General features: G+C 34.3%; 1 protein-coding gene and 1 pseudogene across 2 annotated transcripts in view; one reads left to right on the forward strand and one right to left on the reverse strand.

The window, feature by feature from the left end:
• Positions 1–17,905, forward strand: part of CLEC5A (C-type lectin domain containing 5A) — a 54,706-nt gene that overhangs the window by 15,521 nt on the left and 21,280 nt on the right. The gene's annotated exons all lie outside the window — the stretch shown is intronic.
• On the reverse strand, positions 9,511–17,300 carry LOC141493549 (putative inactive serine protease 37; annotated as a pseudogene).

Raw genomic sequence — 17,905 nt, forward strand, 5'->3', positions numbered from 1 at the left:
GGATAGTTTTTTAAAATCATCCCTTTAAAAATTTTAAAAGATTTGTGGTTGAAAAAATATCATCCATATCCAGAGAACTAACTATGGAGTTTAAAATAAGACCAAAACATCATCTTTAATTTTTAAAACTTGTCTTATGCATTATGTCACTTTTTTCTCTCTAATACTTCCTTTCTGCCATTTGGATCTGATTCTTCTCTCACAATATGATAAATATGGATCTATGTTTAGCATGGTCATAAATGTAGAGTCTATATCAGATTGCTTTCTGTCAGGGGGAGGAAGAAGGAAAGATAAGGAGGAAGAAAAATTGTACAATTCAAAACCTTGCCCAAAAAAAAGGTTGATTAAAAGCTACCATTGGAAAAAAATATTTTTTGAAAATCATCCTTTTAAAACTTATTGTGTGGGTAGCTAAGTATTCTAGACCAGTTATGAACATCCATCAACACATTGACTTTGATGACTATTTGTTTTGTTTCTGGGGGAGGCAATCAGGGTTTAAGTAACTTGCCCAATGTCACACACCTAGTAAGTGTCTGAAGCTGAAATTTCATTCAGATCCTCTTGACCCCAAGGACACTGTTCTATACTGTACCACCTAGCTGCCCCTTCATGGTTCTTAATGTGTGTGATAAAAATGCACTAAAGGAAATTTTCAGACACTGGTCTGAGCAAAAGAAAATTTTTTTATTTACTTGAGAAAAGGTTAGCCTCAAGATAGTGTCTCAGAGAGTCATGCTCTAAATCCCCTAACCCTTTATCCCATTGGCTAGGTTTCAGGAGGTACAGTCTATTCATGGAAATCTATCCCAGTGACAGAGGCAAAGAAAGAATGTTATATTTTCAAAATATGTATCTCACCAGATGGTGGGCTGATCTGTTATTGGACCCTCTTAGAGGTCCTGATGACCTTCATAACTGTTTTAACTAGAAAAAGTAGGATTTTCATGATAGGGTGCTTCAGTTAGCAAAACAGTCTTATTGCAAAAGCTGGATGTCCTGGGTCCTTGGAATGCAAGGTTTTTCTTGACATAAAAACTTCTTTAATCCTGAGAGGACTTCACCATAAATTTCCCCACATAATCCCTCCCCTTATTTCACTATATATACATATATATGTATATATATATATATATATATATATATATATATATATATATATATTCCCTTGAGAGAGAGAGAGAGAGAGATTGATTATTGATTTGTATCTGAAGTCCTCTCACACTATCCTTGATATATCCCTTCAACAAGATTCTCACATTCATCATCCCACCTTGGGTTTCATTCTCTCTTCCTGTCCAATTGGGACCTATCTTCTCAGCAATGGACAGGCAACAAACACAAGATGGAGCATAGATAAGGGTAGTACACTTAGAGAGTCATGGAGAAAGTTACAGATATCAAAAGGGGCAGGCTCCTCTGAGCAAACAACTCATATACACACAGACACAAGATGGAGGAAGAGGAACTGGTCCAATCTCTTTTCTTTTCTCCTGGAGATATTCAATATCTTACTTTCATATCTTCAGAGTCCATTTCAAAAAGTTTTCTCCAGTTTGGGTGACTTATTGAGATCTTCTCTTCTGGTAAAGGAAATTCTTAACATAATATCTTATCAGATTTAGATTCATGTTTTCATCATTAGACAATAAAACTCTAGAGCTATTACAATTTATATTTTTACTTACTCACTGTCATGTTGATATACATACTTCACTTAAACAAAATAAAACTTTCACTGCCCAAGTGAATTCAGTAAAAATTGCCAGATTACTTTTTGCTTATAACATGTACATCAGATGATCATCTTAGTGCAAAGAGTGTCCAGCAAGTGACATATAGTCTTAACCTCTTGTTCCTTATTAAAATAATAATTCAAGCATCCTTAACTAAAATGAATTTCTTGTCCTAAAATGTTTCTAAATATACATAAGTGATTCTTCTCCTGATATACACTCCTGACTTACATTTCCTTCCTTAGAGTAGAATTTGAAACTCCTATTGCACAGAGTTGTATCTTAAGATTTCCAAAACACTTTTATTCTTCTTACCTAAATATTCCCTAACATAGAAAAATCAAGGGATCTGAATTCTTGTCAGAACATATAGCTACTAGCAAAAGTAAAAACTGCATGTTAACCTAGCTAGCTATGAAACTCCAACTGACCTAAAATTTCTATATCAGATTTGCTAATAGAGATTTACTATAAACATCCAGGACATCAAAGGAAAATTAATTTATAGATTTAATTGAGTGTCATTTTTCAGGCAGAAGTCATGTGTGTAGTCAAATGCCTTAAGCCAAATTTTAGATTTTTTCCATCAAGTCAGAAAGGGTCTAACCTCAGGTTGCACTAAAAAGTTGCCCCTTCTATTTTTTATCCCGATGCATCTGTCACCTGTAGTCTCCAAACCTCCACTGGGCTTCTAGCTTCAAAAGTGCATTGATCCAACAGTACTTTCTTTGCTGATCATACCTGACAATACAATTAAAAGTCCCATGATCTAAAATAGTAACTCTGTCTAATTCGGCTTCCAAGTGAATTTATTTCACAAGGGTTAATAATAATTATAATCTGGATGGGGATCCCAATTAATCAGCCCCATGCCCTTCACATATATCTACTCTGTGCATCTCTCCTGATAGCACTAACTTCTGATCTTCAGACCCACATCACTTTGTCTGAAATCTAGATAAAGTTGCTGTGTCAGGGGCCTTTTGACTAAGGACCCTTCCCTTCTATGTATTATACAGTAAATAAAATACCTTCTTTGGCTAGAGATTAACTCCAGAATTATCTGGCTAATAATTAGCCAGAGACTGTCACAGAAAATATCAAAATTATTATTTTTATCTTTCCCATGTTACTCTGTAACAAAACAGTAATAAGAATAATACACTAACTACTAGATTTTACCAAGTAATCTTTCCATTAATGCATTTATATATGAAACTACAGATCTAAAGCAAGGTCCAACAGATAGCTTAAAAATTTCAGAGATCACAGTGGGTCATGATTTTTAATATTTTCCCCTCATTATCCCTAGAAAGAAATCAATTATTAATTCCAGGCTTTGGCACCATTACAGTAAAATAGCTTATATTTACAAAAGTAGATCACATGACTGAAAGAAATTTTTCATCATCTTACTCATCAATATTATTTAACTAGGGGTAACATTCTTTTTAATTTCCCAATCATTTTCAGAGTTCCTCAAACTTACTCAATATTTTTGGAAGGGTATCTAGCAGTTAGAATATACTTCCCAATCTCCTATACACTATTCTCCTGACTTTGTCATTTTTTTTCTTTAAAATTGAACAGATAATTCTTAACCTACATGACACATAAGGTTTCCATGCTGACATCTCATTCTCAAAGAAAAACAAAACAGGTTCTCTTAAAGGTAACCTTATATCTGAATATGTTTTACACATAAATTTCTTTTACATATATAAAATTCTTATAATCTTGTTTGCCTCTTATTCCAAATACGTATTTTCAAAAAAAAATGATTCTCCATGAGTTTAGTCTTATACATGATAATTTCAAAACCCAATGTAAACTTTTACCTATGCCAGTGTTATATTTACACAGAACAAGATACATTTTCTTCTTCTTAAATGATAGATGTTAAGTAAGCCACTTTGAACACACAAATATATTCCCTCTTCCATAAACATAAGTTGGAAAAAACAAAGCTTTTCACAAACTCTCTGGGTCAAAAAGACCTTGAGAGAGGCAGACCATTGGCAAGACATTCTCTAGTTTTCTCATAAAAAACTTTACAAATATGATAAATGAAAGTTCAGTTTTGTTATTATAACACAATATTAAACTCTCAAAAAATTTAGTTTGAATCTGTTCTTAAAAAATTTACTAATTATACATAACATATTTCAGTTTCTTGTATATTCCCTTTACTAGAACTTTTCAACATAGAAAAATTCTTAAGACCACATGTTTCTAAGAATCCATTTTTGTAGTTACAAGATTTTCTTTATATTTCTCTTAAATTCCAAAAGTCATATCCAAAATAACCTTAAATTATTTTCTTTTCAAAACCTAAAAGTTTGCAAATTCTATTATCTTCACCAGTGCAATTCTAACTTGTCAATGCTCTAACTTATAAGAGCTTTTTATCTTCATTGACCAACATTTCTTAAAATTAGAACATTTAGGAACATCACATCATACCAGATTTTTGCATTTTTACATACCCTTTTTTTCAGTTACATATATTTTCATATTACTTTACACAGAAAATTAGCCCATTACTATTGAAGAAACAACAATAAAAAAATTTTAATGTAATTGAGAAATATTTTAAGATTTTATTTCAGTTTTACAATTTTTCCCTTGATCTTACTTCCCTCTCCCCACCCCCCACAGAAGGCAATCTGTCAGTCTTTACATTGTTTCCATGGTATACATTGATCCAAACTGAATGTGATGAGAGAGAAATCATATCCTTAAGGAAGAAACATAAAGTATAAGAGATAACAAGATCAGACAATAAGATAGCAGGGTTTTTTTCCCTAAATTAAAGGTAATAGTCCTTGGTCTTTGTTCAAACTCCACAGTTCTTTCTCTAGATACAGATGGTATTCTTCATTGCAGAGAGCCTCAAATTGCCCCTGATTGTTGCACTGATGGAACGAGCAAGTCCATCAAGGTTGATCATTGCCCCCATGATGCTGTTAGGGTGTATAGTGTTTTACTGGTTCTGCTCATCTCATTCAGCTTTAGTTCATGCAAATCCCCCCCCCCCCCAGGCTTCCCTGAATTCCATCCCTTCTGGTTTCTAATGGAGCAATAGTGTTCCATGACATACATATACCACAGTTTGCTAAACAGTAAAATTTTTTAAAAATCAACATTTACCTAACAATTGTTTTCATGTCGAGCTTTTCATATTATAGGGGGTTATTACTTTTCAGTCAACTCACTGCCAGATACTGCAAATGTGGTAGTCTGATGCAATTTTCAAATTACCCCAACCTCATTTAAAAACACATCTTAATTTAGCCTAAAACTTATCTATTGACTTATAGCTCTCTATACTTTGTTTCTTTTTTATTTATTTAAGGAAATGGGGTTAAGTGACTTGCCCAAGTTCACACAGCTAGGTAATTATTTAAAGTGTCTGAGGCCACATTTGAACTCAGGTTCTCCTGACTCCAGGGCCAGTGATCTATCCATTACGCCACCTGGCCCCCATACTCTTTCTGTTTTTACATTGATTTTTCAAAGCTCCCAAAATCAATCTTTTTACTTATACAAAGTCAAACCTGTTCATGCCTTTCTACATGCTTTCACAAAGTTCTATACTTCACAAATGGTTCAAGACCCCAACCTTTTCTATCCCTCCATTTTTCCTTGCAACCCTTTTATTCTCTTTCCAAGTCTTTAAACCCATTATTCAGACTAATCAACTTACATTTTCTCTTAATATACTATTCCACTATTCTTTTCCTTTTGATTTTAGTACATGATATTCTGAACTAGATTCCTATAGTTTATTTAAAACTTTATTTTTACAGCTATATATATATATATATATATACCACATTGTAATACATGATTCTATTTTTCACAATACACCTTCCCATTCAAAGATTTTAATATTTAACACTTGTTTTACCAAGGCTTCATGAAACAATTTCCTCTCTATATCATTTAAGCCTTTTTCTTAATAAATTCCTTTTTTGCTCCCATTCAAGGTTGAGAGATAAGAGCCAGGGCAAAGGCCGCAAGCATCAAGTTACAAGTGACAGAGAGGGGAGGGAGGAAGGAAAAGCATTATGGCAGCACAGAATTACAGAGAAGAAGCTAGTCAACAGTATTTAATCATTTTCTGCACTTTTCCCTTTTACTTTAGCATTTTTTCTTCCTAATTAAATTCTAGATCCTAGAGTTCTCAGCTGGCATTTTGGGGAGTAATGTTTTTCCTTGTTGCTTTGAAAGTGACCCTCCCATCTCAACAGACTCAAACTGTTTGAGAAGGTCCAGAGAAAAAGCCCCCAAGCAGTTAAAGTTTGTAGGGAGTCCAGAGAACATCTCAAACGGATTGTGTTTGTGTGTGTGTGTGTGTGTGTGTGTGTGTGTGTGTGTGTGTGTGTGTGTGTGTGTGTGTGTGTGTGTGCATGTGTATGTGTGTGTGTGATAGAGATAGAGCTATAGAAAAACAAGAGACAGAGAGAGGAGACAGTGTGACAGAGATAGACACAGAGATGAGAGAGAGAGAGAGAGAGAAGAAGAAGAAGAAGAAGAAGAAGAAGAAGAAGAAGAATGCTTTAAAATTTAAAAAACTCATTTTCTGATATTTCTTCATGACACTAAGGTGACTTTGAATTATTTTCAAAATTTTTTCCAATTACATTGCAAAAACAACTTTTAACATTTATTTTTTTAAAATTTTAGTTACAAATTCTCTCCTTTCCCACTCCTTCCTTCCCCCCTTAAGAAGGCAAGCATTTTGAAAAAAAAAAGTTATGCATGCAGTCATGCAAAATGCATTTCCATATTCATGTTATGAAAAGAAAACATGAACTAAAAAAAAACAGGAAAGTAAATCTGAATTCAATATGCATTCAGACTTCACCAGTTCTTTATTTGGAGGTAGAGAACATTTTTCATCATTAATTCCTTCAGAATTGTCTTCAGAATTGACTGAATTGCTGAGAATAACTAAATAACTTGTTCAGGATCACACAGCTAGCAGAGAGTTAGCTCTCTGACTGAAACCAGATTTGAACATAGAAAGACAAGTCTTCCTTGACTCTAGGCCTGGCATACCATCCATTATGCTTCCAAGCTGCCCCCTTCATCACATAGGCTAATTTATCCAGAGGTCCAGACAAAATATCTACAAGTGTCCTTTCAGCATACAGAGCACACTGAGATTTTTCCAAAGATCTCAGTTAACACAAAGGGTATTTTCACTAGAGAACTGGACAAAGCATTTCCTTGGATCTGACACTGAACTTTTTCCCAATAGATCCTTACCACTCCAATGAGAAATTCCTACCTCGACTAATGATAGATTTAAAACAAAACTGGAAAGTATTTCAGAAAATTGGGATATTAATGCATTGTTGATGGAGTTGTGAAACATCTGACCATTCTGGAGAGCAATTAGCATCTATTCCCAAAGGGCAATAAAAATGTGCACACCTTAATCAAGTAATCTCACTAGGATCTGTATTCCAAAGAGATTAAAAAAGAAAGTAGAAAAAAGGGGGTGGGGAGGACCTATATGGTCAAAAATGAGGAATGACTAATCAAGCTGTAGTATATGATTTTGCTGAATTACTGTTTATGCTATAAGAAATAATGAATAGAATGGTTTCAGAAAAACATAGAAAGACTTACATGAACTAATGCAGAGTGAAGTGAGCAGAGTCAGGAGATGAGTGTACACATTAACAACAATATTGTAAGATGATCAGCTATGAATGACTTAGCTCTTTTCAGCAATTGAATGATCTAAGATAGTTCTAAAGACTATATGATGAAAAATACTGCTCACTTCCAAAGAAATAACTGATGAAATCTGAATACAAATCAAAACATATTTTTTTCTTAGATTTATTTTTCTTGGAGGGGTTGGTTGGTTTGATTTTGGGTATGTATATTTTCTATTACAACATGACTAAGATGGATTGCACATGTATATTTGATAACAACTTCCTTGCCTTTTTAATTGGGGGGAGGGGAAAGGAGTAAGAAGAGAATTTGTAACTTAAAAATTTTTTTAAATGTTATAATTATTTTATATACAAATGGAAAAATAATTAAAAATTATATTAACCCTTTTAATATTTGAGGATCACGCTTCTACAGGCTTAGTTCCTACAGCTGCTCATCTTATGCTATCTATCTAGTCTACTCAATATTCTAATTACTTTCTGGACATACACGAGTTTATCTAGGCTTTTTCTAAACTGTTTCTCAGAACTTTACTCCAAAAACGTTCTAAAAAGGTCAGAGTATGTCAGAACCTTTTCCTGCCCTTATTCTGGATTTAACACTTCCCTGAATGTAGCCTCAGATTGCATTGTCTTTTGTGGCTATCAGATTATACTGTCAACTCACATTAAGTTTGCAGTCCACTAAAACTCTTAGATTTTTTTCATAGAACTGTTGTCTAGGTACACTCCCTGCCCTGATTCTATGTTGATGAAGATGAACTTGTAAAACTCATATAGAATTTTACATGTACATCTATTAAATTTTCAGTTGATCAAGTTTGTTGAGACTTCTATTGATTTTTTATTTTTGTCATCCAATATTTAGCTATTTCTCCAAATTTCATAGCATCTGAAAAATGTAATAATCATGCCATCTATATTTTCATCCAAATCATTGATAAAAATTATTGAATGGCATAAGGGCCCAAGACAATGTTTTCCTGGATACCTCCCTCCAATTTGACCTAATTAAATGTTATTGGATTTGCCTTCTTTCCAGAAAAATAAGACTTGTCATAGTTTATATTCCATTGGTATAAATTACAAGAATCCAAGGTCATTCTATGTGATGATAAGAAATTAGAAGATGACTTTTGTGAAAATAAACCATACTCCAAATTGCAGTTGATCAAAATAAATGTGAGATATGCAAAGTTAGAGGCATCTCCATCCCAAATGTTTAAATGATCTATTTGTGCCCACCCTGAGATAGAGTCTTCTAAGTTCATATTGGTCTGATTAGCCACAGATGGGATATTCTATATGACCCTGGTATCATGATGTCAATTTTGTTCCTCTTTTAGTATGAAGGAAAACAACTAATTAACTGGCACATTTGTAAAAAAGCATACAGATCTCTTTTGTCCTCCTGTGTATGTATAAAACATCACTAGCCCTAACTATTGAGTTATTCAAAACCAGCCAGTAGCTCTGGGAAATGCTAATTCCCTAGTACTACCATATTTCCTGCTTTACCATTCAGAAATCAGAGAGCTAATATATGGGGAGACTAATTAGCAATCCACCTTTGCAACTTTCTTATTTTTTAATATATTATAGGTGAGTTTATATGTTATCAATTAAAAATGTAGTTAAGATTATAGGAATATAGTTCTATGTTCCTGTTCCTTGAAAACTAAAAACCAGATAAATTCATCAGGCAACAAAATAATTATGGCTATCATTGTGTGACTTTATTAATGGAGAACCTACCAACTTTAAGCTACAGAAACCTTTTATTTATTTGAATGGAGTAAATTTTATCCCTTAGTCACTTATCCCTTCTTCTGAGTAATGAAGCTCAATATTATGTTAATCTTTTATCATAGAACTTTTTTCTATCTTTTTTCCATATCTAAGTTTGTTCTATTTCTTCATTCTTTTGAAAATATGATTACTAAAATTAAATATAAAATAGCTCCTCAAATTGATTTGCTTAATGCTAAGTGGAAAGATTATTTTGAGGCATTTGAATGTCATATTTCTTTTAATACAATCCAGTATCACCACTGACTTTTTTCTGACAGCATAGGTCAAAAAACATAGCTGCAATTTATCTTGAGGAACAATTTCTGAATACTAAAGATGCAGCAGAAAATACTGATGTAGACATTGATATTATCTCCAAGAAGATGGTTGACCTTTCTTGCCCTGAATCTTGTTGTTGCAAATGATGGTAGCCTATACCACTTCCTAAAAGAAGAAGAAGAAGAAGAAGAAGAAGAAGAAGAAGAAGAAGAAGAAGAAGAAGAAGAAGAAGAAGAAGAAAATAACAAATTATCAGAATTATTCTTCTAGCTGAGAAATTCTTAGTTCTAGTTAGGACATAGCCTAATGTCCCCCAGAAAGAAAACAATGAGTACTAGTACTAAGAATCCAAAGACTTGTTTGAATCCCACTTCTGCCACTTACAAAGTGACACATAGTCTTTTGCAAAGTCCTAAATCTTGCTAGACACGGTTTTATCATCTGTAAAATGAGGACTTTGCACTCTTTAAGGTGGAACAATATCTAAGATTTTTGAAACTTTTATGATAACCCAACAAAATGACCTAGTAATTAAGACCCATTGTCCCTTACTGAGGAAACTTGTAATGTAAGGCTCTCATAAATGTGTTAGATCCACTCCAGTGACCCTCACACCATTCATCCCGAAGTAAATTCATCCTAAGGGAAGTCACAGTAAAAGCATACTATGCCTTTAATCTGCCTATAAGAACTAAGTCTCCAACTCAGAGAAGGATGGAGGGTGACAGCCTGCCTAATATACAATCATATATCATCTATAATGTCAGTATTTGGCTCCATGTAAACACAATATTAGATGAAATATAGCAAGGGGAAGGTATTTCCATCAAAACAAAGTTATAATGAAATATATGTTCTGAATGCTCAAACTAATATGAGTAAAAAAGAATAATTATAAGTAGGAAGCCTCAATTTTCCCAGGTGACAGTTTTCCCTGCAATACCAAATTTCATACTAAAATGTTTTAACATGGGGAGGACATAACTTCTTTTCTGTGTTTCCCCCCAACACAATTTGCATTTCTGCTCAGACCCATATGCAGGTCTCTGAAAAAATAGAGACAGAAAAATAAAAATGAGCATTTAATACCATTTATGATGTTTCTTGAGTATTAATGGCACTACAGAGAGAAGTGGAAGAAGGTGGTGCTGTCCTTACCATACAATATTTCACAACTTCAGGAAGGAAAATAACACAGACTTATGTAAAATGTCATCAATCAAGACCACCTGAAGAGGACAACTATTAAGGAGCCATGAAGAATTCCTGAACCCCACTCCCAAATACCATCCCATCTCCATCAGAATTAATCCTTAAATAAGACCTTGAATGACAGTGTACCTTGAATATATTTATCATATCCATTCTGTCTTATAATTATCATAGAGTTAGTACACACTCATGTATATCTTGTATTCACCTCACTATAAGCTCCAAGAAGATAGTTTTTATGATTTTCTCCCTGGATTAAAACCACATTTAAAAATTAAGGCATTTAACAATTGTTGTAGAGAAAATGAATGAATAATCTAATTAATTCTTACCAAAGCTGAAATTAGAGTTTTCTGAATTCAAGAACTGCTTTATTAGATAGCACTATAAGGGGCAACTAGGGTACACAGTGGATAGAGTCACCAATCTATCTAGAGTTAGGAAGACTCATCTGAGTTCAAATCTGACCTCAGTTAAATTGTTAGCTTTGTCACATTGGACTTAAGTCACTTAACCCTTTTTTTACTCAGTTCTTTAAGAGCTGGAGAAGGAAATGGCAAACCACCTCAGTATCTTTACCAAGAAAACCACAAATGTGGTCACAAGAGTCAGGAACAACTGAAACAATTGAGCAACAACCATAATTATATATAAATTTATATGGCAAAATCAATGAAGAAGAGAAAAAAATTTACCAAGTTTCTACACACTGTCTTCTGAATGAATTTAAGAAATGCATACATCACCTGTTCTTGCAGCCTTTTCCTACATACATTTTCTGACATTTTTTTTCTATAATCATAAAGATCTTACAGTTTTGCTGGAAGTCAGTGTTATTATCTGAAGGAAAGAAAATGAAAAATATTATTGGTGCACATGATTTCTTACTTCCTTTTAAATACAGTAAATTTGTACCTAGACAGAAAAGGGAATGAATTAAGAGATCTATTAGGAAACTTGAAATAGTACATATGAATGTTAATTGGGGAGCTGAATCAATTGAGAAAATGGCAGAAGTAAATTTTTAAAGATATTATGAAGAATCAATGGAAACAAAAAAATATTTTGGAAGTAGAGTTAAAGCTGATTTTGAAGTTTGGTATAAGGGTGACCAGAAGGATGGGTGACATTATCAACAGAATTAGGTAAATCAAAAAGAAAAGTTTAGTAGAAAATATGACAAGATAAGCTTTGATATTACTTCATGTTATTGGGAACATTTTCACTGTAGTTTCTTAATAACTGAAATTTGTAGTTAAATAATTTCAGTGAAAAGTAAATTTTGGAGCTGAAGATATGATACAGAAATGATAGTTGAAGCTTTGGGAGTGGCTAAGATTGTATAAGAAAGAATGAAGAGAAAGAAGAGAGCTAAAGAAAGAGCCTTGGGACAATGTCTACATTTTTATGGGAAGGAATAAGGGATTAGAGGAGAGGGTCAGATAAGGTACCAGTTAGAATAATAAATGTGTGTGTGTGTGTGTGTGTGTGTGTGTGTGTCTTGAAATATAATTAACCTCATATTGATATCTTATTAAACCTCAGAAAAGAGGGGTTTTTTTTAACTTTTGGAATGTGGATTTGGGGTAGGATGGCAAACATATCATCTATCCTGGCTCCTATAACTAACCCAAGTCATATAGGGCACTAGACTTTTAGTTGTTTCTTTGAAAATCTGAATCCCTAAGGTTGGTACTGAAAAAGAGGAAAAAATGCACCTGCCTCCCTTCTTTGCAAAGATGGGGGACTATGAGGTATAGAACATTGCATAAAGGGTAAGATTTAGTTGATGTGTTGACTATTTTGTTATGTTGAATTATTTTTCCTGTTTTTAAATTCTTTGTTAGAAGAATTGAGACTGAAGAATAAAAGGAGGAGGGCTATATTTGGAAATGAAGTCAAAACAAAAACAAAATTAATGAATTTTTAAAAAATAAAGTCTATTCTTTATAAGATATAATCACAACTAGAAGCCTGATTTCAAGCTCTGCAACTTTCCCACCAGACTCCTGCTGCTAGATGAACACTTACCATCATCTGATACTCATCTGTCCATATCAGAGACAGGAAAAATAGTACCATCAGGAATTCTTCAAGTACATGTAACCATGAGTTTGTACTCTGAAGGATTTGTGCTTAAATTTCCATGAATCAGCTGTATAGAATTAATGATTGGCTCTATGGCATCCTTAACTCTCTTTGTGAAATTTCCCATAATCATTTTGAGACTTCTGCAAGAGGTGTGAAGTATTGAGAGTAAGGGAAACATGATGAAACCACAATAATCTTTACCTATTTGTTTATTGTTCTCTTAGCAAATCCCAGTTAATTATTCTTTTGTTCACTTCATCTATTTTAAATTTTAAATTTATTTTTTTCCATTAAAGGCAAATTATTTTCTTTTCCTCCCACCTTCCCCACTCCCCCCATTATACACACTCTCATTGGGGGGAAAAAAAGCAAAGCACACAAATGAAGAATTCTTATTGTCATTTCCAAAATTGTATCTCATTCAGTCTATCAGGAGGTGGGTAGTATATTTCCTCACCATTTTTCTGGAATCCACTATTTCAAAACCAAAATTTCTTTAAAGTTCCATAGCATACTTCTTACCAGATCTCTGGAAACCCATATTCCTCACAACCCTGTTCCTGAATGAAGTCAATTGTCCTCATACCTTAACCTCACAATCCCATGAATCTTCCATAGGATCACAGAATTACAAATTATAAATTTTGAGACCAGTTAGGAAAATTAAGAGACTAGCTAGTTCAATAGACTTCATTTTACAAAGTAGATACTTCCGAAACTCAGGTAGTTGGGTGACATCAAGATGACCAGGCAGTGAACACTGATCTTACCATTTTCTATCTCAACCTGCTTTATTCTCATTAAGCCTTCATAATCATCTGTCAACCCCTAGACCACACACTGTCTTTACACACACACACACACACACACACACACACACACACACACACATCTGGAATAAGATGAGAAAGAAGCAATTAGGCCTTCCCACCACCAATTCCTATTCCTATCCTTCACCCTTAGTTATAGAGAGATGGTTATAGAGATGGTTATAGAGATCTTGCCACCTCACTTCCTTTTAAATACAGTAAATTCGTACCTAGACAGAAAAAAGAATGAATTAAGAGATCTATTAGGAAAAATTATATATATTTATATATTATGTATTTATATATTTATATATTATATATTTGTATTTATATATAATATATTTATATATGTTAATATATATAATATATATATATATATATATATACAATAATCTATTAGGAAACTTGAAATAGTGCGTATTAAGTTAACTGTTTCACCTTCATGTTCATGAGCTCCAAAATTCCTTTATCTGATCATAAACTTTTACATTTTAACTTTTCCTTATGCCTTATGACTCCTAATTTTGTTCTTCTTCAGTGTAACCTCAAACCCTTTATCCTCCAGTTCCTTCCCAAGGCATCAGCCCTACACTGGCCAATCAAGTATCAATAGTCAATTTTATTAATCACTTATGTGCCAGACTCTGTCCTAAGAAACAGGAATATAATACAAGCAAAAAGAAAGACAGTTCTTGTCCTCATGGAGTTTACATTCCAAAGACAAAGATAATACAAAGGAAGGTGAAAAGTAGAGTAGTGCATTTAATGGCAATCTTCTCCCTTCCTCACCTTGATCCCCAGGGGAATCAGTTTAACTCTGCCCTTGAGAGACTTTTGTCCCCTTATCCTATCTCCAACATCATGCTTTTTTCAAACTCCAACTTTGATTACTCTTACCATCTGCCACCATTGTTCCTATTCATGGACTACTGGGGAGGAATGGGAAAAAAATCATATTTCCTCTAAAAATAATATATTCCATAATCCCAACTGGACCCTGTCTGATGCCAAGGCAAAATCCTTTTCACCTCACTTCTTAATCAGTTAACTCCATTTGATTCTCCACAATGGCTATTTTTCCTCAAGCTTCTACCCCCACACCACCTCTTTCCATCCTCTCAACTGAGAGCCTTGAAACCATAAGGTGTTTCCCCCAGCTTTATTCCCCTCCTAAACCTCTCACATCACTGGAGAGATTATAACTATCTTCCCCTACCATCTATTCCTTATCACCACCCAGCTCCATCTCAGATGTTAAGATAAAATTTCGCCAATCACACCCTTAATCCCACCACATTCTATCATTTCTAGCCTCTTACACCCTCTACCATCCCCCACTCTCTTGTTAATCTACAAACTTTATCTACTGAATACTTTCCTGATGCCTACAAACCCACCAATGTATATCTATCCTTTAAAAACTCTCACTAGATACTATTGTTCTATAAACCTCAATATGCTCAAAACATAAATCATTATCAAAACTCATGCACTCTTCTGAATTCCCCTCTTACTGAGGAAACCAGCACTGAATATCTTTCCAGTCATCCAGGCTTCACAACCTTGATGTCAGTCTCAACTACTCAGTGACATGTCTATTTTCACAGTGTTACATAAGTATAGACATATAGTTATCCTCTTCTTTCATGCAACCAAGACTGTGATATAGGGCCTCATCGCCTCACACCTGGGTTATTATAATAGCCTTCTGATTGGTCTTCCATCATTCCAATCTATCTTCCATTTATGAAGTTGATTTTCCTGAAGTGCAGGCTCAATCATGTTTCTGACTGAATTCATTAAACTCTAGTGTCTGTCTATTAATTCCATCATCAAAGCAAAAATTTGTTTCTAAAGTCCTTCATAACCTGGGCCCTTCCTGTCTTTCCACTCTTCTTACATTTTACTACTCCTCTTCCACATACCCTTCAATTCTACATAACTGTCATCCTTGCTGTTCTTCTCCCATGATAGTACACCTCCCACTCCCAAATCTTTTCACCTAAATTCAGCCTAAAATTCTCTCCCTCTTCATCTCCACCTCCTGGATTTTCTGGCTTACTTTTAGACTTTTCTGAGCACTCTACAATTAGTTCTTTCTTTTTGACATTACCCTTTATTTACACTTTATATCTCCCCATTAAACTGTTTCCTCAGTGCTTAGTACAGCGTCTGCCACATATTCAGCAAATGTTCAGTCATTTTCAGATATCTGATTCTCTGTCCACAATTTGTTTTCTTTGGAAAGATACTGAAGTACTCTACCATTTTCTTTTCCAGTTCATTTTACAGATGAGGAAACTGAGGCAAATAGGACTAAGTGGCTTAAATCCTTAGGACTTAAGCCCAGGGTCAGACAACTAGTGAGACTCAAACCAGTTTTTGAATTCAGAAAGATGATTCTTCCTGATTCCAGGATCAGCATTTTATCCATTGCACCATCTAGCTGCTCATTAGATACTAAATAAATGTTTTTTTTCATTGGCCTGACAATTTGGACCAAAGAATATCCTACCCAGAAGAAGGAGAAAGTAAAGACCTTTTCAATTAAAGTTCAGAAAACAAAGCAGATTAAGGAAGATACACTTCATGATGTATGTGGAAGTTGAATTACTCATGGCAAACAATGGCGAGCAGTTGCCAATAAACACTGTCCAGAATTAAGAACACCTACACAGGGATTGAAGTGATTTTTGATGCACACTAGGCAGGGAGTAAGTTCTTCTTCATAATGTTTGGCTATATTATCGAAATAAAATGGACCCAGGGAAAGGGAGCAGGAAGATGAGATTAGAGGATCAAAAGTATAACATTTCTCAAACCTCCTGGTAGTCTTCTAAATACTCCTGGTACCTTGTCCTAGGCCTAAGTATGTCTACTTCATTATTACCCCATTATTTCTATGATAAATAACAAACACAAAAAGCAGGAATATGAATCCAAATAGTTAAGGAGGAATGTCTACCCCATCACTAAACTTGCTATCTTTGGATACTACCATAAATATAAATGGACCAGAAGGAGTGAATTCAGCATGGGATAGATTCTAAGTTTCTTGGTGGAGAATGGGAAGAGAGAACTTGGGTATAGTGGAAAGTGCCCTGACGATTGCCACCACTGGGTTAGGTTTGTGTTTCTATTATTTACTCCCTACATAACCTGGAGCAAATAATGTAACTTCTCTGTGACTCATCTTGAAAGTAAAGTAGGACAGATAATCTCCCAAGGTTCAATGACACTCTAGATCTATGATCCTAGGATTTGAGAAAAGGCAGAGGTTCTACCTAAGATTCATGTTCCTGTGATTGGGTCTAAGACATCTCTAGGAAGGAGTGGGATCCATGTGTTCTCATAACCATAGACACAGATTATTTACAATTTTCCAGATTAGGTGTAATCCATTCAAAGGGACTCAAAGCAGAACTTTCTCTGTATCCTGGAAATATGAGTTTTGTTTGTCCCTTCCCTAAGGTGCAAATTCAGGTGAAGAAAACCTGCTCTCTGCTCATAAGCATTGTCTCTTGATTCTACTCATATCTTGTGATGCCATTGGTCCTCTTTGAGAAGGTTAAACAATGATGACAACCACCATCTCCCACCCAAGGGTGATCCCTCCCAATCCAGATTTTCCTAGTTATTCAAAGACACCCACCCATAAAGAGAACAAAGAGAATGAACTTCATTGTTTCAAGAATCTGTCCCAGTGATCAGAATGGGAAGACATGGAACTCATGATCTTCCTCTCTCCTCCCTCCAACAATGGTATTCCATAGAAATAGTGAATGGTATTGAGGAGAGTTTAATGAGAAAATGGGAGAAAGAGATTCAGGGCTCAGAGTTTTTCCCTTCTTCCCCAGAGTATGATGTTCTAACTCAGGTAATCTCCATTACTCCTCTCCAAGTAACCAACCATATGGGTTACATATATATATATATATGTATATACTTATACTTTACATAGGACCCTCCTCTCTTTATGACACCCATTCTCCCATCCCAGTTATCACTATCCTCCTAGCTGTCCTGAGGAACAGATCAAATAAGTACTTACCTTTTTTGCAGTACAGTCAAGATACATGTGGAAAGTGAGACATATAAAAAAGCACATTAGACTCAATATCCATTGAATACAATAACTTAATGTAAGGTTCTACTTTTATTTCTGTTAAATTTCATTTTATATGTGACCCACTGACCTGGCTTGTTAAGATTTTCTGAATCCTCATTCATTCAGCCCAATAGCAGTTCCTAGTTTTATTTCATCTATAAATCTAACAAGTATGCCATC

The sequence above is a fragment of the Macrotis lagotis genome, chromosome 7, assembly GCF_037893015.1.
Source record: "Macrotis lagotis isolate mMagLag1 chromosome 7, bilby.v1.9.chrom.fasta, whole genome shotgun sequence".
NCBI lineage: Eukaryota > Metazoa > Chordata > Mammalia > Peramelemorphia > Peramelidae > Macrotis > Macrotis lagotis.